Here is a 24,360-nt window from a genome sequence, read left to right as displayed (position 1 = left end):
TCATCTCTGATTTTATTAATTTGTGTCTCTTCTCTCTTTGTTTTGGTCAGATTTGCTAGGGGTTTATCAATTTTGTTTATCCTTTCAAAGTACCAACTCTTTGTTTCATTAATTCTTTGGATTGTTCTTTTTGTTTCTATTTCATTAATTTCTGCCCTAATCTTTATTATTTCTTCCCGTTTACTGATTTTTGGTTTGCCTTGTTCTTCTTTTTCCAAGGCTTTAAGGTGAAGCATTAGGTCGTTTACTTGCGACCTTTCTAATTTCTTAATATAGGCACTCAAGGCTGTAAATTTACCTCTTAGAACTGCCTTCATTGTGTCCCAGAGATTTTGGTATGTTGTGTTTTCATTATCATTTGACTCTGTAAATTTTTTGACTTCCTTTTTGATTTCTTCATTGACCCATTCATCATTTAGTAGTGCATTGTTTAGTTTCCATGATTTTGTGGATGCTCTATAGCCTTTCTTGCTACTGATTTGTAGTTTAATTCCATTGTGGTCAGATAGAATGCAAGGAATTATTTCAATTTTCCTGAATTTGTTAAGATTTGCTTTGTGTCCTAATGTATGGTCTATTTTAGAGAATGTTCCATGTGCTGCTGAAAAGAATGTATATTCTGCAGCCTTTGGATGAAATGTCCTGTATATATCTGTTAAGTCCATTCCTTCTATGACCTCATTTAGTCCAGATGCCTCTCTGTTTATTCTTTCCCGGGATGACCTGTCCTCATTGACTAAACTTTTCTCATTCCTCTATTCTCTCCTCAGCATCTGTTCTCAATTTGCTTTGAGAATCCACACTGGTGTGAGATGGTGCTGTATTTGTCTTTCTAAGCCTCACTCATTTCCCTTCATATATAACCTCCAGTTCCAGCTGTGTTGTTGTGAATGACAGGTTGGCTTACTGAGAGATTCCATTCTCATTACAGTTACATAGCATTCCATTGCATATACATACCATGTCGTTCAATCCATTCATCAAGTTATTTCTAATTCTTGCCCATAATGAATAGTGCTGCAATAAATTAGAGTTCACAGCTCCTCCAGATTTCATCTTTCAGATGTATGTCCAGTAGTAAAATCACCAGATCACACGGAAGTTCTGTTTTTAATGTCAGAGGAATGCCCAGGTTAGTTTCCATACCAGTGACATGGATGAACGTCTCCACCAACAAGGTGTAGCATTTCTTTTTCTGAATGCTCACCAGCACTTGTCACTGTGCATCTGTGTGTTTCTTGTTTGCTGAGAATAAACACCCATTATGGTTTTGATTTGTACTTCTCTGATGCCTGCACTGGTCCATGTACACAACAGCCAGCTGTCCATTTTCTTTTGTGAAAGGGCTATTTGGGCCTATGGTCATTTTTGAATCATATACATTCTCTTTTTATTGTTTTTGTTTTTCTGTTATTTGAGTACCTCACATGTTCTGCATTTTTGACTCCAGTCAGATATATAGTGTATGAATATCACTTCCATGATGCAGGTTACCTCTTCATTACATTATTTCTTTTGTTGAGCCTTTGAGTTTCGTGTCTCATTTATCTATTTGATCTTTGCTCTATTTTCCTTTGTGTACTTATAATAACAATAATAATGATAATAATAATAATAATAAATATTGACCATTACAGTATCCTGTAGTATTTTCCATTTTCTTCTAATAGCTTCACAGTTTTGGATCTTACATTTAAAATTTTAATCTATTTGATTGGGTTTCTGTAACTAAGGAGAGGAAGGTATGTAATTATATTAAAATTTTCAATTTTTATATCACCAATTATTGAAGAGATCATCTTTTCCTTATTGTATGTTCCATTAGCACCATTGTTGAAAATTAGTTAGCTGTCTCAGGGGTTTACTCATAAGTTCTCTATTCTAGTCCAATATTGTCTTAAACAATTTTTTTTTTATTTAACAGAATAGAGGGAGAAAGAAAGAGGAAGAGAGAAAGAGAGAGAGGGGAGAATGAGCACACCAGGGTTCTTTCCACTGCAAATGAACTGCAGACACATGGGCCAGACTTTGTGTATCTGGCTTCATCTGAGTAGTGGGGAATCAAATTCAGGCAGTCAGGCTTTGCAAGCAAGTTTTTAACTGCAAAGCCATCTCTCAGGCCCCTGTTCCATTAGTTTGTGTGTCTGTTTCTAAGCCAATCTCACATTATTTTGGTTTCCATTACATTGTATTGTCTGTGATTCATGAAGGGAGCTGGAATTCAAATGGCTCGGGTATCCCTTCCCCTCTAGCTTTGCTGTCTGCAACACACGGTGTTGCCCTTAGTCTAACTCTACTCCACTCATGCACCTCTCCTAAGCAGACATCTCATGGGCTGGCATTTTCAACATTTTTGAGTCTTCATTGCAACTTAAGCGTCATTTTTACAGCTTCATACAGTGGCCTCTGAGGACTTCCTTTTGTTATGGGAGTTTATGCCAAAGCACCAATAAAGTTAGGGTATCCCTGGATCCTTGTCTTATGAATTTAAGGAATTAAAATCCGTAAACCAGAGGGTAAGACTTAAAGGTTTTATTACACTAAGAGAAGGAAAGGCCTCCATTACCCCTTGATCCTATCATGCCCATAAAACTAGCACCACAGAGGCCACACTACTGGTTTTGGCTGTCTGAGACATTACTGTACTTGAACTAAAGTTGTGTGGGTATCCATGTGTCTTGCAGGTTGACACTGGGAAAAAAAAAAAAAAAGAAAAAGAAAAAGTAAAAAAGAAACCCTGAAGTTGGAGCAGAGAATGCCCTCAGTAGAGTTTTCAGTTCAGATTCTCTCCTTTCATCCTTTCAAGCAAATTTGGATTTTCACAAGATGGAGCATTTAATGGGTTGAATCTTGATCCCAAGGCAACTTTTCCATTGTCCTGGTGCATAGCAGGGATTTTCTTGAATAGTGTGTATCTTTTTAAAAATTAAAGCTGCATTCTCAGCACCAGTTTTGTCTGAGCTGTAAACTCTCCATGCTAGATTACACATTTTTCTGTTCCACTTTTTTTTTTTTTTTTTTGCAATTTGTTAACTTTTTAAACTTTCATTAAGCTTAGAACAAGTTACAGTAAAATTAGTCTTATGGAAATGCTTAAATATCAGGGAACTTAATGACCTCAGTTTTCTTTAAGACTGGTAACATGGTATCACTATTGCCAGTTTTTCTATATTTCTGCAAAAAGGCATTCAGATATGCAGATTAATTGGCTGGTTTCTGATCTACTCTTGTGCCATAAATATGGAAAAGAGTTGGGAGGAGAACCATGATCTAAACTGATTTGCTATCTTGCTTGACTTCTGCCAAACAAGTTAGTTTATAACTTTTGAATTCAGCTCCATTTAAGTACTCAGACCATCATCAGAACACAGTCATATTCTTTGTCAGATTCTAAAATGAATTTTCATTGTCATCCCTTTGAAGCCTCCTGAGTCAGGCCTCCACTGTCTTTCTCTTGACATCCTAATCTTTCAAACTGACACCAGAAAGGTACTCAGTTGTGCGCTCAGCAGTCTACTTTTCGTTCCATCCCAAATTTCCAAACTCTTCTATACAAGCTAGTTCCCAAAGGCTTAAGAACCACACAACATGGTTTATCACAATAACATCTCCATTTCTTGATACCGATTTATTGTATTAATTACTTTTCTCATTACTGTGACAGAATACCCAAGGTTTATCACAACAACATCCCTGCTTCTTGATACAAAATTTTCTGTGTATACCTTTCTATTTTCTATGGTAGAATACCTGACAAAAGTAACTTAAAAATAACTTAAAAATGGAAAGGTTCATTTTGCCTCACAGTTTGAGGGTACAGTCCATCATGGTGGCAGTAGTAGCTGGTGATTTGTCACATTGTATCCACAACCAGAAGGCAGAGAAGGATTAATGTTTTGCCATTCACTTTCTCTCTTCTATTCAATCCCGGAGGCCTGCTCAACAACACCACTGGCAAGACTAAGGGTGTGTTCCATTTCTCACTTAAATTGCTCTGGAACAAGTCTCACAGATACACCCAGATGTGTATATCCTAGGTGATTCTAAATCTAGTAAAGTTGGCAAAATAAAATTAACTATCACAATTTCTGTACTCATTTTTAGTATGCTGAGGTTGTCAATTTCTTCATTCAATCTACCATGCTATACATACATTTGAAGGATTTGCCCATTTCATCAAGGTACTATGGAATGTTTGACATGAAGCTGCGTACAATACTGTCTGGTGAACTGCAGCGTCAGATGCAAAGGGCTCTTCTTCTGCACTGATTTTCATTTGCGTCTTGTTTAATTCTTGTTTTTAGTCTGGCTCAGGGCATATGGATTTTGTTCATCTTTTCAAAACACACAAGTATTGTTCAGCTGTTGTGTGTTTTAAAAAAAAATTTTGACTTCATTTATTTTTGTTCTTACCTTCGCTACTCCTTCCTTTATGCTAATTTTGGATTTAGTTCATTCATTCTTTTTTTTTTTTTTTTTTTTTTTTTTTTTTTTTAGTTTTCTATGGCATATAACAATTGCTGCAGTCAGCTTCCCATTGGGACAAACATCTAACCAGAAGCAGCTTACAGGGAAAAGATTTACAGATTTCAGGGGAGCACCGTCAGTGGTAGAAGAACTTGTCTCAATTCCATAGATTCAAACAGAAATCATCATCAAACAGCCAGCAAACACCAAAAAGCATGAGCATCCAGAACTCCAAAGTGCTCTTAGCAAACTTAGTAGGGCTGCTAAGGCTCCACCCTCAATGACTGCCCTCTTTCCCATCAGGCCTCTGTCCACTGGACACTCAAGTTGTCAGCTCAATCTTAATAAAACATCTGAATCTATAGAGCCACACATTCAAACCACCACAATAATGAGTATTAATTAGAGCTCTTTCTGCTTTTTAATGTTCTTCTATGAATCTGCCTCTCAGTATTGCTTTTCTGTATTCCACAGGTTTTAGAATGTTGTTGCCATTTCATTTGTTTCAAGAAAATTGTTAATTTTCTTCTTGATTTCATCATTGATCCATTGGTTGGTCAAAATTAAGCTGATTCATTTGCATCTATTTGTACCATTTTCAGTTTTTCTTGTTATTGATTTCAAGTTTTCATCTGCTTGGAAATTTACTTAATATGATTTCAGGCTTTGTAATTTGTTTAGACTTGTTTGGCCAAGTCTGCATCATGATATATCCTCATAAATGTTCATATGCCACTGAGAATGCTGTTGAAATGAAACTCTTGCACATGTCTGTGAGATTCAGCTGCTATACTATGGACTCTAACTTCTGCTGCTATCCTGCAATTGTCTTCATGATCTTTCCATCATTGAAAGTGTCAAAGTTCCCACTTATGTTATGTTGATATTGGGGTTAGGTTTGCTGATGTTTCTATACGCATCGAGGTCCTCAATAGTGAGGGCAAATATATTCACAATTGTTTCTTCTACTCAATTGACCCAACCTAGGAAACAAAACAAAAACTGCAAGTGACATACATTTTCCCTACGCTTTGAATTTCTATGTCCCAAATTTGCATCTTCTTATGTTAGGTGTAATAGTGTAATTATAATTTAAAAATTATTTTATTTTACAATTCATACTACAGATACAAATACTGTATGTTACAGCAGCGCAGTTTCTGAATTTGTACGCATACTTACTAAAACTACTGAATTATATAACTACTGATGTTTTCTTCTTTATCATTAGTGTCTCAGTTTAAAAACTCTTACTTTTGTATAACTTTTAAAAAATTATGTTTGGATTTTTGTGTGTGTGTGTGTGTGTTTGTGTGTACAAATGGGTACACAAGTGCCATGGTACACATGTACAAATTATGAAGGTCAGAAAATAACTCCAAGTTTTTGTCCTCATCTTCTACCTTTTTTTTTTTTTTTTTTTTTTTGGCTTTTGCTTTTGTAAAGTAAGGTCTCACTCTAGTCCAGGCTAGCCTGGAATTCATTATGGAGTCTCAGGGTGGCCTCGAACTCATGGTGATCCTCCTACCTCTGCCTCCCGAGTGCTGGGATTAAAGGTGTGCACCACCACACCCGGCTCATCTTCCAACTTAAAAAAAAAAAAGTATAATTCTTTCAGAGAGAAAGACACAGACAGAGGGACAGAGATAGAGATAAATGATAGATGATAGATAGATTCATGATGGATGGATGGATGGATGGATGAATAGATAGATAGATAAACAGACAGACAGACAGACAGATAGATAGATAGGGTGCATGAGTGATCCAGGACTTCTTGCCACTACAAACAAACTCTAGACATGTGCCAGTTTGTGCATGTGGTTTTACATGGGTACTGGGGAATCAAACCTGGACCAGAAGGCTTTGCATGCAAGCATCTTTAACCACTGAGCCATACCTTCTGTCTCTCTTCCACTTTTTTTGAGGCAGGATCTCTTTCTTGTTCAGTGCTTGTTAACTTTTGTTCATATGCTAGGGTAGCTGACTAATGGACTTCTGGGATTCTCCTCTGCCTCTAGCTATAGAAACACTGGGATCACAGATGCTCAGTACTAGATTTTGCATTAGGAGGCTTCTGGGATGTGAACTCAGGTCATTATGCTTGTTCAACAAATGCTCTTACACACTGAATCATGTCTCAATGCCATAGTTTATTATTTCTTGGAAGAAATGTCTGGTTTTGTTAAGCTGTCCCAGTTTTACTTTGCTGGGAATGTCTTTGTCTCTCCTTTTCTAAATGTTATCCTTGTTGGTTAGCATATTCTCCATTGTCTTATTTATTTATTTATTTATTTATTTATTTATTTATTTATTTATTTATTATTATTATTATTTGTCTTCAGCACTGTGAATATTTCATCCTGTTCTCTCTTGGCCAGTAAACTTGCTGCTGTGCAATTTGCTGTAAGGAAAGGTATAAGAGCTCCATGTGCATGAGAATCCTGTCTTCAGGCTTTGAGAATTTGATTATAAGTTCTCTGGGTAGTCTTGGTTGAATTGATTCTCATGAGTAACTTTTACCTTCACATATGTATAAATCCTTGCCTACCACTGGGAAGTTTTCAATTATTATCTCTTTGACTAAGTTTTCTACCAATTTGCCATTCAATTTGCCCTTTTGTTGCTGGCCAAAATACTTATAAAATTTCTGTTCATTATATTTTTCTGTCTTTTTTTTTTTTGGTTTTTCGAGGTAGGGTTTCACTCTGGCTCAGGCTGACCTGGAATTCACTATGTAGTCTCAGGGTGGCCTCGAACGCATGGCGATCCTCCTACCTCTGCCTCCCGAGTGCTGGGATTAAAGGGGTGCGCCACCACGCCTGGCTTATTTTTCTTTCTTTATCCTCCGGTTTTACAATGTTACATAGATTTTGAGTGTATTAGTTTCTTCTTTTGTGTGACTGATTATATTATATATCCGGCCTGTGAATGTGCTTGGGTCTTGTGGTGGTTCGATTCAGGTGTCCCCCATTAACATAGATGTTTTGAATGCTTAGGTCTCTAGCTGGCAGCAATTTGATAATTGATATCTCCTGGAGGCAATGTATTGTTGGGGGTGGGCAAATGGGTGTTATAGCCAGCTTCCTCTTCACACTCTATTGGTGCTGTTTCCATCTTATATTGGTCAGGAACTGATGTCCACCCTGGACTGATGCCATCATTTTCCCTTGCCATCAAGGAGCCTCCCCTTGAGTCTTTAAGCCAAGAGAAACCCTTTTCTCCCAAAAGCTGTTCTTGGTTGGATGTTTTCTACCAGAAATGCAAACCTGACTACAACAGGTCTCATCCAAAGAAAAGAAATTCAAAGTTTTGAAAGAGAAAAAATAGAACTGAAAGAGGAACCAGAGAATTTAACAGGGGGTAGAAAAGAAAGAAGTCTTATACAACACATAGAGCAAAGAAGAAGACTGAGAAGCAGCCCTTCGCTACATGACCTGCCACTTACCCCCAACACAGGGTATTACAGCAGAATGAAATAGGGCCCAACTCTTTAGCGAGATTTCTTTAAAATAAGGGCTACAAGAAGAAAGCAGAGCCAAACTTGCGTTCTGGTCTCCTCTTGCTCCACTGAGCCTCGTACTGTAGATCCGATGGGTGTAGTTCAGAGTGACAGAAATATCCCCTCCGACTTTTCTCTAGCTCTCTCTCAGACTCGCACCCAAGCTTTAGACCATTTGGGTCCCCCCCTTTTTTTTTTTTGTTTTGGATCAACCTGTGGCCATCTGGAAAGGATGATCTGAGCCACAGTTAGTAATTCTCTGGTATGGAATCAAGTTTTCCAAATAGCATAGCTCAGCCTTCAGTCTGTTAGAGCAGATCTTTCTTTAGACAGCCAGCAGCCCTACCTTGAAGGTCTATCAAAACTGGAACTAGTGAAGGAGAAGAAACAAAAAAGAAGTTAAAAAAGAAAATTTAAAATATCCCAGACTTTAGGTCCCATACATATCCATATTCAAACATGAAGGATTCCTACTCTTGGACATGCACATCGTTGGCAGGATAACTTGGATAGCTTCTTTTCTGATGTTTATTCAGTCTTTCAAAATGACAAATTTGAGAAAGCCTTGGTAAATGAGTTTATTTTGGAGATTTGTTAAGTGTCTGTTCACTGCTGGAACAGTGTATACAGAAAAAAATCTAAAATCATTAACACTTATTCCAAAAATATGCAACTCTCAGCGCTGACATCCTTCACAAACCAACTACAGAGAAAGCAAGTGGGAAGTTTGCCTTTTTACTACACTCTGAGGACAGGCAAGGGAGGAATCAACTGGAGGACTAAAGGATAGTCTCTAAGTGATACTTCCCTCAGCCTAGAAAGCTAGAAACTAGAAAAAGCTAAGCTATAGGTTCTTTGGAAAGGTCATCTATGAAAGTCCAATGCTTTCTAAGTCAAGGCCATTCTGCCTTTTATCACTTCTAGCTCAACCCCTGAATACCTTCAATAATGACAGCTGAACTGAAAGAATAAGCTAGAATAAGATACTACTCTGGGGCATTCCAAAAGACTCAATAGTTGTTACCTCTGCTCCACAAAAACAACATAAAAATAAATACAAGAGCGTGGGGTGGGGGCTCAGTTGATAAAGCACTTGGCAGCTAAGCCGAAGGATCGGAGTTCAGATGACCAGAACTCAAGTCAGCATCAAGCTTTGCGGCAGTTACCTACAGTCCAAGAACTCAGAAGACAAGTGGGTCCCTGGAGTAGGCTGGCTAGCTAGACTAGCCAAATTGGTGAGCTCTCGGTTCAGTGAGGAACTCCCCATCTCAACAAAATAAAGGGGAGGCTGATAGAGAAAAATAACCGCCATCAACCTCTGGCTTCCACACTCACAGGCAACACACACACACCTGCATACACACATGAACACCAATGCACACATGACTAACACATTCAAATAAAAAATGATACATAAATAAACAAATATGTAAATACCAACTTCACTGCATAAAGTATTTTAGTTCACTGGGTTCCTCCTCTAATGAGTTGTATTTTCTTTTTTAATCTTTTAAAAATCTTATTTATTTATTTATTTATTTAGAGACAAAGAAAGGGACAGTGAAAGAGTGAGAATGGTCAAAACAGGGCTTCTAGACACTGAAAATGAACTGTAGACGCATGCGCCACCATGTGTATCTGGCTTATGGGGGATCTGAAGAATGGGTCCTTAGGCTTTGCAGGCAAACACCTTAATGGCTAAACCATCTCTCCAGCCCTGAGTTATATTTTCTCTCCTAGACACCCACATTATAAACTAGGAAGTTAGATTGCCTATGAATCCTATCACTTGTACATATGTTTTCACATTTCACTCCTTAAATGCACATAAAATGACTTTTTTCAAATAATTTTCTTTTTAAAAACTGTAGTTTGATTTTTATGCCAGATTTAGGCTCCAAAACAAATTGTGTAGAAAGTTAATTGTTCCCACACATCCTCTGCTCCTACATAGGCACAGCTGTGAATATTTTACACTGAGTGGTAAATTCATTACAATCAGTACACTTCCACTGACACATCACTATCACTCAAAGTTAATATGAGACATGAAGGTTTGTTCTTAGTGTGTGGATTCTATAGGATAATTATCTATTGACATGTACTTGCTATTACACAGATATACTTTTATTCCACTAAAATGTTATATATCATGGCTCTCCCGCCACCACAAATCCCTAACACAACTGATCTTTTCACTATCTCCATAGTTTTACCATTTTCAGAATGGTATATATATCCTCTTTTGATCTTCTCAACTTTATATTCCATGTAATTGATTTTTCTACAAACAAAAATTCTGATACATTACATTCTTGCCCTGAAAACTTACATTCATTTTATTAAAGGATAAAAACTAGATTCCCTAATAGGAGTAATTCTCTTCTTTGTTCCAGACCAACTAAATCTATTTGTTCTCACTTTGCTTCTGCTTTGATGCCATATCACTTTGTAACATCCTTCTCTATCACATTATATTTTGTCAGTGTCCCTCTGTCTGCATTTCTAAATTCTCAGTGTTTTTAGGACTAGACTCAGCAGTTGTTCCTCTGGGGAGTCTTGCCTGACTGTAGGTCCTGTCCTACTTGGGATGATTGCTGTCACCTCCAGGCTATGGCCTCTCATGCCTTCACTGCAGTCCATTGTCTGGGCATCCACAGACCACTGCTTGTCTCACTCAGAGAAAGCCACACTCGTTCCCATGGCTTAAAATTCTGGCAACTATTTCCTGTATCTTGTGCACACCACTGAACTCATCTTTGATACACTTTATGCGATTTCTGCCATCGTCTGCGCTGATAAGCTACTGGTCACCTCCTGCTTTCTTGTAGTTTCTCTGCTCTGGCATCTGTCAGCTCACTTTCTCATTTATTTCTCCAGATATTACTTAGGGTTTTCGGTGGCATCCTCAGGTATGTCATCCACTGCTTTTTGAGACAGGGTTTCTCATCATACTGGAGTTCAGAATTAAGCTGGACTGTTACTAGCTGGTCATAGAGCTCCAGGGATCTACCTGTCTCTGCTTGATAAATATAAAATGAATGAACAAATAGAATAAATAAAATGTCTATGAAAATGGAAAATAAGTAAGGCTTGCTGGTCTTTCTAAAAATCTAATTTTGTCAAATTATACATAATATGGCTATAATAGTTATTATATGATAACTATTTCCACACAATATCTGGACTCTTATAATACTCTTCTTTTGTCCTTTCTAATACAGCCCGGGCTACCTTGAAAGTTTTTGATAAATGGCCAAAGCAAATGTCTAGAACTATTCAAGTTTTCTTCTGATCTGAGACATAAATGTAAACCCCTTTGGACTGAAGAAATGGCTTGGCAGTTAAGGCACTTGCCTACAAAGCCTGAGGATCGATGTTCAATTCTCCAGTACCCATGTAAAGCCAGATGCACAAGGTGGCACATGCATCTATAGTTCATTTGCAGTAGCTATAGGCCCTGGTGCCCATTCTCTCTCCACTTCAAATAAAAATACATAAATATTTTTTACTCTGGATGCCCTCAAAAATGACAATGGGGAACATGTAGCATCAAACTTAGTTCTAAAGGTCATTTTAAGATCATGGTGTTACACTGGTATTTTTATTTAAGCCATCAGATATTTTTTGTAACTTATTTTATTTTTATTTTTTTCTTTTGGGATTTTTTTTTTTTTGAGGTAGGGTCTCACTCTGGTCCAGGCTGGTCTAGAATTAGCTATGTAGTCTCAGGGTGGCCTCGAACTCACGCTGATCCTCCTACCCCTGCCTCCCAAGTGCTGGGATTAAAGGCGTGCGCCACCATACCTGGCTCTCGTACCTTATTTTATTGAGCACATATGGGTTTTCTTACTTTGACTATTTTTGCATCACTGGACTCTGATCCAATGGCAATCAGCAAGTGCTCAGCAATCATTTATTTACTCGATTAATTTTAAAACTGACTAGTGAGAGCAGACGGGATGCTTCAAGGACTGATGCGAGCAGATCAAGTTCTCATAGTCACATAATCGGTCTCTCATGAAAGTAACTTAAGTACTCAGGCCATAGACTCGGTCTCTAGAGTAACTCCAGTATTTATAGTCATGTAATTGGTCGCTAACTTAAGTAAGTTTCTTAGACTAATTTGAGAGTCTTATCAGAAAATGAGTTCAAAAGTTCAGGTATACCCTGACATGCTTCTACCTATTCTGCTACAACATGAACTATTTTCCCCTCATAATAGTAATAGGACCTCTGACAGAATAGGTCCATGTGCTACATATTATCCACTTGTATTAAAATTTCACTCACTATCAAGTCTTTCTCTAAGGGATTCAAAGTGCTTTACACAGATTAGGAATGGTGACAAGTCACTTGTGAAGTAAACAGTAATGCTTGGAAATAACAGCACTTATCAGCAGTTGAGCCCAAGGCACTTCAAATGATTTGTCTCATTTATCCTCCCAGTGTTCCAAAGAGAGAAAGGAAATATTATTTTCATTTCACATATGAAAAAAACTGTCATAAATTGACCATGAAGTAAGCAAGAGGTAATCCCAGACAGTGGGCAAAGGAATGGCATGTGAGGCAGGCTCTTTTTCCTTTGACCAATGCATTATCTGTGAGAATATCCTTTCCTTCAAAATGAATTTCAGCAACATATTCCTAATGAGGAACTGTAGAAGTGGTAAAAAGTAAAGTGAAACTAGTGTTACCAATGTCTTAGTCATCCATTTATTATTTATCTAGGGTGCTGACATTAGCTGTTTCTGACTAATATCCTTGAACCAGTAATCACTATAATAATCATCTATAGATCTTTGCAGACTCTTCACTCAAAATCCTAGGGTGTGTTAAGCTAGTCTCATGTATTCATGCTCAGCAATTCCATTGATAGTTAATTCTTAACTGTTTTACTTTTCTTTACTATTTATGTTCTTAGGGATTCTCATGCTTAGTTGCTACTAAAGATTTACAAGCATTTCTTCCTTATGTCTTCAAAATGCCCCCTTTAAAATAGACACTAATACTTCTATTCAAGACCCTGACAAGATTTTCTCACCCATGTATGTATGAGAAGGATGTAAGTCTGCATACTAATTCTGCACAATGGTGGGCATAAGGTGACAGCCCCATGGAAAACTGCCACAACTAGAGAGCCAAGAGATTGTTTTGTTTTGACCCTTGTCATTATGATCTCCCCAGAATATTGCTAAATTTTCTGACCCCTTATTTAAATATCTATGGGAATATTTACATTATTATTTTTTAATAATGAGTGAGCCTCTTTCTATTTCAACTTTTTTTTTTTTTAACTTTTTAAAGGTAGGGTCTTGCTCTTGCCCTGGCTGACCTAGATTTTACTATGTAGTCTCAGAGTGGCCTTGAACTCATGGCAATCTTGCTACCACTGCCTCCCAAGTGCTGGAATTAATGGCATATGCCACCATACCCAGCCATGAACCTCTTTCTATCTCTGATTAGCTATCACTAGAAAAATAATAGAATCTGTCTGTGGAAGATGCAAGGTTTACCATTCAAGCAATTAGAATAAGTTATATTCTAAATGTGTTCTCTAGAGGATTCAAAATTGGATTAAGCTAGCCATGGTGGAGCACACCTTTAATCTCAGTACTGGGGAGGCAGAGGTAAGAGAACTGCTGTGAGTGTGAGGCTATTCTGAAACTTATACTGAATTCCAGGTCAGCCTGTGCTAGAGGAAGATTCTACCTCAAAGTGGGGCGGGGAGGGAATTAAAAGAAGAACCAGTGAATTCTCCAGGTATTCATAAGTTATTGAATGTGTTAAATAGTTAAGGCTCTTCTGAGAAACATGGCAAGTAGAATGGATATATGGGTGGATTAATAGAAAGAATTACAGACAAATAGATATGTAAAATGGTATAGGTAGCTATAGATAGACATTATCTATAACATTCCCCTATTTATGTATCTATGCATGTAACTATCAAATTAGCCATCAGTCTAGAAACAGAACCATTAAGGTACTGAGAGGGAATGAGAGGAGGAGAGAGGCATACAGACACCGAGGGACCATTTCTTTGGTTTTTCTATCTACTGATTGGTTGATCTGTATCTATTTGATTATTTAATTGATACTATTTTTCAATTCAGTTAAGTGCAAATAGTGATCCTTCTCATCTTTCAAGGAAATTAGATCATAATAAATCCATTTTAACTTGAAAATAAAAATGCATTTAATATTTTTTTAATTCATTATTACAACTTAGGGTAGCCTGCCATAAAGACTGAAAACATGAGCTAAAGAGATGGCTTAGTGGTTAAGGTACTTGCCTACAAAGTCTACAGATCCAGGTTTGATTCCCTAGGACTCATGTAAGCCAGATGCACAAGGTAGCACATGTGTCTAGATTTCATTTGCAGCAGCTAGAGGCCCTCGTGCACCCATTAATTCACTCTCTCTCTCTCCCTCCTTCTCTCTTTCAAATAAATAAATGAAAATAATTTTTAAAGGGTCTGAAAACATTTTAATTAGTTTACCACTGGGAAAACATAATGCAAAGTCTATTTTGTAAGAAAGTGTTCAGTCTCTCATGTACCTCAGCAAATCTCTGTATTCAAAAGACCCTGATAATTCCATTTACTATCAAATGTCACTTGTTTATCCTTGGGACCTCAATGACAACTGGGAGCTCTGTCTCTCTCTCTCTCTCTCTCTCTCTCTCTCGTACTCTGTCTGTCTGTCTTCCTCTTTGTTTCTCTTTCAAGATTTAACTCATGTAATTTTGAGATCTGGTAGATTCAATGTAGATAATGTCATCTGACTGATGGCAGACTGTGGCACCAATATGACAATCATTTATCTTAATATAGGCTGGACAGATTTTCTCCCTTTTCAGTGACCTAGGTCTTCTCTCTTAAGGTCTTCAAATAATGAGATGAAGTCAACCTACATTATTGAAAGTAATATGTTTACTCAAAGGCAACTAAAGATAAGTCACAACTTTTAAATCTAATGTGTATGTGTGTGTGTGTGTGTATATATATATATATATATATGTGTGTGTGTATATATATATATATGTGTGTATATATATATATATATATATATATATATATATATACCTCACAATGTGGTGACTGACCTTCACATTTGATGAATTATGAAAGTTTTCAAAAAACACACTAAAAGATGGTGTCATGGTTAAACTCTGTTATCAGCTTCATCAGGTTAAGAATACAGAGACATTACTCCTGTGCAGTTCTATAAGAGTGTTTCCAGGAATTATTGACTGGAGGAGAAAGTCCTTCCTCCAGAATGGGCTGTCCTTCTGGTGGTGGAATAATAAAATGAAGGGCTGAAGGAAAACAGCCCTTTCCCCCTCCCACACCCCAACACGGTACTCAGTTGTGAGTGGTTTTTATCTAGTTGCTCTGCACTAGTCACTTGAATATGCTTCTTCCCTTCTCTGCTATTCTTTATCGGCATTGGAAGCAATTTCTATCAGCCTTTCAATGTGCACTGAAGACCAGCAGCTCTGCAAGAATCCTCCAGGTCTGCAGTGCTATAGTGGGACTGCTGAGGCATCTAGCCATGTGAACTGAACAGCCAACCAGGTTCATTGATGCACAAGTTTGCAGACAGCTACTGTTGGACTGCTATAAATTAACCCAATAAATCCCCCTTATAATACCAGTTCATTTTATGGTTACATTCCCCTAGAGACACTGGCTATTAAGTTTAATGTGTTTAGCAACTTGGGAAAGGGGCTGTGTATGTTTGTGACATGGGCATTCATACATATATGTATGTTTACACATGTGTGTGTGTGTGTGTGTGTGTGTGTGTGAATGCTGAGGCCGAGGGTTGACATAGGGTAACTACCTCAATTTCTCTCAACTTTTTTTTTTTTTTGAGAGAGAGCAAAAGCAAGAGTGAGAGTGCACACACATGCACTGGACAGAATTGGCGTGCCAGGCCTTAGCGCCTGCACTTGAACTCTACATGCTTGCAGCACCTAGTGTGCATGTGCCACCTTGCACTTGCACGACCTTTGTGTGTCTGGGTAACATGGGATCTGGAGAGTAGAACATGGGTCCTTAGGCTTCGCAGGCAAGCACCTCAACCACTAAGCCACCTCTCCAGGTCTGTGTCTGTAGTTCTTGATCAAATGTTGCAATGTTTGTTTCAAATTCCAACTATTCATTTCTACAGCCAAAGACAGATTTTTCTTGACTTTGATTTAAATTAAAACTAGAGCTTGATGCACCGTCAATATGTATAGCAGCGAGGTTAGTTTCAAGTGATACGACTTTTGTGGCTCCTCTGCATGATGTATTGTTTGATTATAAGAACCGAGTCAAAGGCTTCAGATTAGTATGATGAAAATGATAACAGCACATAACATTAATAATAAAAAAGAAAAAAAAATCTTCATACAGAAAATATTAGGTTTTGTCTTTAAATCTTGAGAATAATCCACACCTTGTAACAAAATCAAATTCCCTTTTCCTGAGTGTTCTGAATCTAGACTGGAATGTGGGAACTGCTGAGATGTAGAAATGTGCTAGGATGTAAAACCCTTCATTCTTTAAGATACGTCTAAAGATATAGTCACTTCAAAAGAAATAAAGCCTTCCATCACCAGCATCTACCGAACCCAGGTTATAAAGGCTTGCCAGGGTCTAGAGGCATGGTGAGGACTATGGCTGTACCCCTCACTTTTCATTCTAAAGAGCCAAATCCCTTTAAGTCCCCTCCCCACTTCAGATTCTCTAAAGCAGCTTCTGCCTGGGATGCCCACTCACAGACAGTTGGATAACACTAATGACTCTCACAGTGTTTCCTCTGTCGAAGGAAACTTCACCTACTTGTTTGCCATAGCTTTTCCTTTGTTCCTGCCATGCCTGCAGTTTTTACTGTCTGTGTTGTAAGCCTATCCTAAGCAAAGTCACAGGGAAGGCTGAGTTTTAGTTCATGCTAATTTCTCTCCCACAGACAATTTCAAATGAACCCTCCATACCAGAAGAAAGCCAGGCCCTGGTGGGAGACACTGGCATCAGCTGGTTAATGGTATAGCCTATCTCACACAGTTGAAATTACGTGGCCTGTGCTCATCAGCACAGCGGTGCAGCCCCATTCTGGAAGAGCCTCTCTCACCTGCAGGGAGTACATATAGCCAGTCATGAAGCATGATGCAATTCCATCTGCTTTTCCTCTGCTGGAGTATTTAAGATGACCTTGCTATCATCTTCAAATAAATTATTTACCCATCCAATGGCCCCAAATTGTCCAGACAAACTTAAGTAGCAATAAATTTCATGAATAATTACAGGTCAGAATGTGTTCCTGAGTGACTCTGGTTGGTAACTGCCCATAGAAAAATCCTATAAAACTGCTTTCTTCTGCCCAGGCAAGGAAGATTGTTCCCATAAAGTTGAGTTATCAAATCTTCCCCTCACTTATCTACTCTCAGAAGCATATAAGTAATAAACTATTTCACATATTCTGCAGACAAATTGGTGACAGGGAGCTCTCCATTAAAAGGATAAAAAAATAATGTCGTGTTTTCTTCTTCCTCAAATGGCCAGCTGAGATTCATTTGGTTTTCATTTTAAGAATAAAACAGTAATTCCTAACATGACCTCAGTGAACCAGAAAATGTATTAATGCCACACATACATTCTTAGAATAAAATATTTTATTTTTTCCAATAAAGAATATTGAATTAAAAGACCTATGGCTTCACAAAATATTATTCAGTTATTGTGTTTCTACACATAAGACAGATTCATATTACATTTTCTTTTAAGAGTTGCCTTTCTGTCAACAAAGTGGAGAGGAGAGAAAACAAGGAATCAAAAACCACAATGACCTGAATGCATGACCTCCCTGAATTTAATTTTATGAATCACTTCGATTTTTTATAGCAAAAGTAAATTAACTAACTACCAACTATTCTCAAAGCCAGAGCACCATGTAAAAGAGAGAGTCCCTGGTGGTTCACTTACTTGGGCTTTGGTACCAGAGCATTCTACCTTATAAGATGGAAAGGAGTTGTTAAAGCATCATGTGGGAAGTTCGCTATAGCTGCTGACCTTTCAGACTAGAGTGAACCTTTGCTAAGGCCTGAAGAGCAGGGTTTTTTTTTTTTGTTTGTTTTTTTGTTTTAACCTTGAATGAAACAAATACCACTGCGGAAATGACTTCTAGAGCATCTGGGAACATCCCAAGGCTCCTTCTTTAAGGGAAGTAGAAAGGTGTAGGCAAACAATCTCAGAATAATATAGAGAGTGCATGGCTGTGGAAATCAGCACTTGCTTTAGTCATTTCTAGATTATTTAGTTTCTTCTGTTCCCATCTTAAAATTCCTGCATCTCATCTTATTCCAACCAGGCAGTGTGGACCAGTTATAGTGGGAGAAAAGGTCTTTGAGTGCTTTGGATTCTCCTGCTGCAGATGCTTGTGCACTCTGTCCCCTCTCTGTCCTTCCCTCTTTCCTCTCCCTAGAGCAGGTGCCTTGCACTCTCTCCTCTCCCTGTTCTCCTCTCCTCTCCCCTAATATAATGTCTGGGTTCCAACAAAATAATCCTCAATGAATTACCAGAACAAAGATGATGTTAACATGTTAGTATTAAGCAAGATTGCCAAATTAAGTGAAGGGAATATGAAAATTAAAAGGAAAAGATATAGAAGGGTCTGTTGTTACCAAGTGTGTTTTTCCTCTTCAAATGGTGCTATCTTTAAAAGTACATTCATTAACTTCTTTCTAAGATTGGGTGCATAGTCCTACAGACCTGCTACAATGTAGCCCCTCTATGCCTTTTTTTAAAAAAATTCGTTTTGTACTCAGGGAATACAGTCAATTTGGTACCATTATTAGGCTCATCCATTACCTGCCCCCTCCCCGTGGCCTCTCCTTGTTGAAGTATATGCGTCATGCATTCTGGAGTTAGTCCACAGTTATGGGTAGGATAAATGTCTGCATATCATGACCCAACATGTGGCTCTGACATTCTTTCTTCCCCCTCTTCCGCAAAATTTCCGAGCCATGTTGGGTTCATTTTTGGTCTGCTTCAGTGATGAGGTGTTGGGGACCTCTGGTTCTCTGGATCTCCGATTTGGCAGGAGTTGATTTTTCTCTGTGTTGATCTCCTTCACCCTTGTGCTGGTACCTGGTTTACCAAGAAAACAGTATGCTTGCTTGTTTCACCAATTGTTCTTATTTTCAGCTGGGGCCCTTTTGAGGTATGATGGGGTGGCTCTCTCCTTAGGATTTATATTCATCTGAAAAAGAGAAGCACTTTCTCCAATGGAGAGGGAGTTAGCACCAGACAATTGAGTTAACCCTTACTTTGTTATATAGAATTTAATAGGTGTAGGCCCTCTTGTAGCCCACGATTGGTGGTTGCTTGATAGTGGCTTATGTTTGGATATGGGTCTGACTTGTTTCCCAGCTCCAGCTATGGGTCCCATACCACTAAGGGGATCAGTTAGCTAAATCAAGAGCAGCTGGTTTTCACCATAGCTGTGTGCCACTATTGCACTTGTGTGAGCATTAAGACAGGTTATTTGCTGCTAAGTAGGTGAGACCATGAGTTGTCTGGACAGATATTGATCATTTTCCCACAGTCACCCATGTAGCACCTTCTGGCACTAGACTCGCTGACTATCTGGGGATTGACTCTCTTCCAGCTTCCAGCCATGCCATTCCTTTTTATGTGTCAACCACATAAGGTGTCTTCAGCAGTAAGTTCTTACCACTAACCTTTGGTGGGTTATCAAATACTCTGACAGAAATCTTTCTTTTAGGAAACCTTGTAGGTCTCTGTGATCAAAAGCTCTCTGTGGATGATAGCCCCATACTGGTACTGGAAAGTACAGGTCAGTGCCCCCTAAGAAAAGGAAGAAAACTAATATAAAAGAGAGAAAGAGAGGGAGGGAGAGAGAGAAGCTGTAGAAGATTAAAGTCAGTCTTCATCATATCCTCTCCAGTGTCTTGTGGGCCAGGTGTTCCCTGTAAGGGCCTGATGAAGGTTCAGCCATTTGGTCTGCCTTTTAGGATGTACAATTTTATGGTACCATTGCCTTTGGGGTCTAGATTTGTGTTTCCCACCCCCTCCATTCTCCACCCCTCCCTCCCCACCCATCTTATTGTCTAATTCACAAGAAGCTTGCTGGGTATGTAAGGCATCTTGGGTAGATTCCAGTTAGGTGCTGTAAATGAGTGAGACTATGTGGTGATTTTTTTTTTTTTTTCCTGTGATTGTGTAAGTTCACTGAGAATGATCTGTTCCAGGTTCAACCATTTTTCTTCAAATTTTATCATGTCATTTTTCTTACTGCTGTATAGAATTCCATTGTGTAGATATACCATATCTTAGTTATCCATTCTTCTAGTGATGGACATCTGGGTTGATTCCAGCTCTTAGCTATTATAAATTGAGCCGCTACAAACATGGTTGACCAAATCTCTATGGCCTGTGGTTTGAAGGTTTTAGGGTAGATGCCCAGTAAGGGAATAACTGGGTCTGTTGTTATCTCTATAGTCAGCTTTTTCAGGAGTTTCCAGATTTCTTTCCAAAGTGGTTGTACCATCTTACATTTCCCACCAACAGTGTATGAGTGTTCCTACTTCTCCACATCCTCGACAGCATTTATTTTCATTTGATTTTTGGATGTTTGCTATCCTTACTGGGGTAAGGTGGAATCTCATTGTTGTTGTAAATTGCATTTCTGTGATGATTAAGGATGATGAACATTTTCTGAAGTGTGTGTTTGCCATTTGTATTTCTTCCTCTGTGAACTGCCTGTTGAGCTCTTTCCCTGTTTTGTGATTGAACCTCACCTTCTTACCCTTCATCTTCCAAAGTTTACTTATTCTTTCAACAATTAGAAACTTGCCATCTCTGTCCTTCACACCTGGTATTTATAATGTGCTTTACCTTTGAACATGCTGTTTTTTCTGTCTTAAGTGGGACTATAAAAATTTCCACTATTATTTAGCATCCATCCAATATCTCTTTCCCTTGATTGCAGATTCTGGACCACTGGGGAATCTTAGGACTACCTTCTTTTGGATCTGGAGAGTATTTTGTACATATTTCTGGTCCAGCCATTCAATTACAATGTGTTTTTATGGGAAGGGATTTGTACTTTTTACTGACCTGGGTATTTCTCAAGAGCAATATTTTTATGAACATAAATACAGTGACATACCCAGCACAAAGTAGGCATTCTTCTCATATGAGAAATAAATAATAAATAGAAGCTACTGATTTAGTGTTTTCCTCTTTGATCACCACCAGGGTATATTTATTGTGTATTTAGTCCTCCAGACTACACCAGCTTCGGGTGTGAATATAATAACAAAAGTAAATTATGCAGAAATGCATTCCAGTTGCTGGAGACAGAGATTCTCTCTGCCCTTGATATATTAAGTGCAAAATTTCCTTTACTCCAAAAATAAATATTGATACAGTTATCAATTATAATTATTTTTTTCAGTGTAGCCAGCACACCTAATTGCAACATATTTTTCTTTTATATACAAAACATCAATCATGTGATTAGTGACAAACAAATATTCCACCACTGACATATATCTACTTCTCTTTTAAAACTGTCTTGAGACAGGTTCTCACTCAGTTGCCATATGTACTCCTTGAGCTTGTGATCCTCCAGCGTCCGCCTACTGAGTACTGGCCGTGCCAACAGGTCTTGACCTGAGGCACTGGGGAGAAGGTACAGAACAAACAGCCCAGGGACACCCCTGTGCGATATTTATTTTTACAGACAAATGATAATGTTATCAGAGCTGAACTATGTCTGACTCAAGTAGAAAGGATATCTTAGATTTTAAAGTTTGCAGATAATGTTCATAATATATTTTTTTCTGTGAGATGCAGTATTTTTGTTAAAAATATATATCCAAAGTAGAATTTCTTATTTATACTATCTTAGTCTATTTAAGAAAGATTTTTTTACACTTTCCTTAGCTAAGCTTTAAGAGTATAATCATATAAAAATGGCTCCTTATATCTCAAATATTATGTGAGGAGAATCTTTTAATAAAATATTTACTTATTTGTGTGTGTATGTGTTTGTCCATGCATACATGCACATGCCAGGACCTTTTGCCATGGCAAACACATTCTAGACACATGCACCACATTTTGTGTCTGGCTCTCCATAGGTGCTGGGGAATTGACTCTGGCCAGTAAAACCTTGCAAGCACGTGCTCTAACCACTGAACCATTTCTCCAATCTGAGTGGATCTATGTATACCTCCTTATGACATCCTTTAAGAATCAAGCAATTTTATTTAAATGAAAAGATTACTTTCTCTAAAGATACTTGTACGAGCATATGTGCGCTATCATCCATGTTACAACAAATCAAAATTTGTGCCATTATGAGCCTTTTAATCAACTAGGCTTTTATGTTTTCTCTTTCAAGAACTTATATTCATAGCTTAGATCATGAGTTTGTGTTTTTTTATCATTGCATCATATTGTGGGGAATATAAGTAACTTAGCTTATGAAGGGAAGTAAAACACTTATGTAATCAGTGCAAATCCAAATAATTTGTATAATTTGTAAGTGGAACAATTACATTAATTTAAATGGTAAACATCATGTCTCACTTCATGACCTCATCTAATCTTAATTACTTCCTAAGGACTCCCTAATCTATATATATCTCTACCATGAATTTGAGGTTTAAATTTCCAACACAGAAACTTTTGAGGTATGCATTCAAACTTCAACATAATCTGACCAGAGTAGAATTCTCATTCTTTCAAATGCATTCATGACCATTTCAAAATAAAAAATAGCACTCTTCCACATTATTTGAGAATCAAAGAAAAGATTACAAAGGAAACCTAAAAATACCTGTTGCCAAATGGAAATAAATCACAGCATAACAAAAATGTAAGACAAAGATTAAGCAATGATTAGAGGAAAAGTCTTAGCATTAGAATTCTTAAATGAGGACAAAATAAAGTTCTCAACTCAGTAACCAACATTTTCACATTAAGAAAGAAGAAAAATAACTTTAAAGTAAGCATAAAGGATAAGATGACATAAGTAAAAGAAATTACAATGAAGACATAAAAAATAGACAATAGAGCTGAAGAGATAGCTTAGGGGTTTAAGCACTTGCCTCCAAAGCCAAAGAACCCAAGTTTGATTCCCCAGGACCCATATAAGCCAAATATACAAGGGGGCACATGCATCTGGAGTTTGTTTGCAGTGGCTGGAGGCCCTGACATTTTTACTCTCCTTCTCCCTCTTTCTCAAATATGTAGACAAAATTAAGGTATTTTAAAAATATATATATCAAAAGACTGATCTTGGATATGACCAATGGGAGGAAAAAAACCACTAGGTAAAATGATACCAATTACCAACATTGAGAATAAAAAGGGGAACATCACATTAGAACTTACAAATGTAAGGAAATACGATAAATATTTTAGTTTAATAAAGTTGAAATATTTGATTAAAACAATCAATTTTTTGAGTAATACGAATTACCAAGCCCCATACAGAGAAATTTATGGCTTAAAATCTAACTAATGCTTTATATCTTAAGTTCATAGTTTAAAACACCCTAAACACAACTACCAAGTAAAGATGGGTTCACAGATACATTCTATTAAGCATTTAAGTATGAATCAATATCCCTTCTGAACTTTGTTGTAAAATTCATAAAATATTAGCAAGTCAAAACCAGTGATATGTAAAAAGAATAATGCACCCCAACCAAGTGAGGTTTATCCAGGATTGCAACAGACTAAAGCATAAAATTCATAGTGATTTCAACAGAAAAGCATTTGACAATATTCAACCTGATTCATGATCTAGAAAACAAGCAAACTAAACTTTAGCAAACCTGAAAGAAAAATTTTCAACATTCTAAAAAAATTATGTGAAAAAATATCTATTTCACATAATTTCTCCAGGAAAAGGATGAACTAGGCTAAAGTATTTGTTTTTAGCACTTTTGTTACATATCACATTTTAGATCAGAGTTCACAGAAGCATGGAAAAGATAGATTTTCTTTGTAAATAACTGGCTGTCTGTAGAAAAATCTCTGGGAGAAGTTATTCCAACTATTAAGGAGAGCACACAGGATATAAGGCCATCTACAAAAGTTCTTTTTAATTCTACATACAACAGAGAAACCACTGGGAAATTAAATTTTTTAAATGTAGTTCACAGAAATAACAAAATTTTTAAAAATAATTGAGAATAAACTTCATATGTCTTCAAGCTTTGTACCCTGAAAAATTTCAGACACTGAGCTAGCTGCAAGTGAAATGAAATCTCAACCAAAATCATACATGTTGTTTTATAGAAATTAGTGAGATAATTCCAAATTTATTTATCTATAAGTGAAATCTAGTGTTGAACTATAAAC

The 24,360-nt window shown here is 37.4% G+C and overlaps 1 non-coding gene across 1 annotated transcript; it reads right to left on the bottom strand.

Moving 5' to 3' along the window:
* Window positions 1–3,089: 3,089 nt before the first annotated feature.
* On the bottom strand, window positions 3,090–3,216 carry LOC123456163. The gene has a single exon (XR_006634377.1). It is a non-coding gene; the product is annotated as a small nucleolar RNA SNORA33 (small nucleolar RNA).
* Window positions 3,217–24,360: the final 21,144 nt, after the last annotated feature.

The sequence above is a fragment of the Jaculus jaculus genome, chromosome 19, assembly GCF_020740685.1.
Source record: "Jaculus jaculus isolate mJacJac1 chromosome 19, mJacJac1.mat.Y.cur, whole genome shotgun sequence".
In the NCBI taxonomy this organism is placed as follows: domain Eukaryota; kingdom Metazoa; phylum Chordata; class Mammalia; order Rodentia; family Dipodidae; genus Jaculus; species Jaculus jaculus.
Note: the sequence above shows the minus strand (reverse complement) of the source record. Positions and strands in the feature narration are given on the sequence as shown.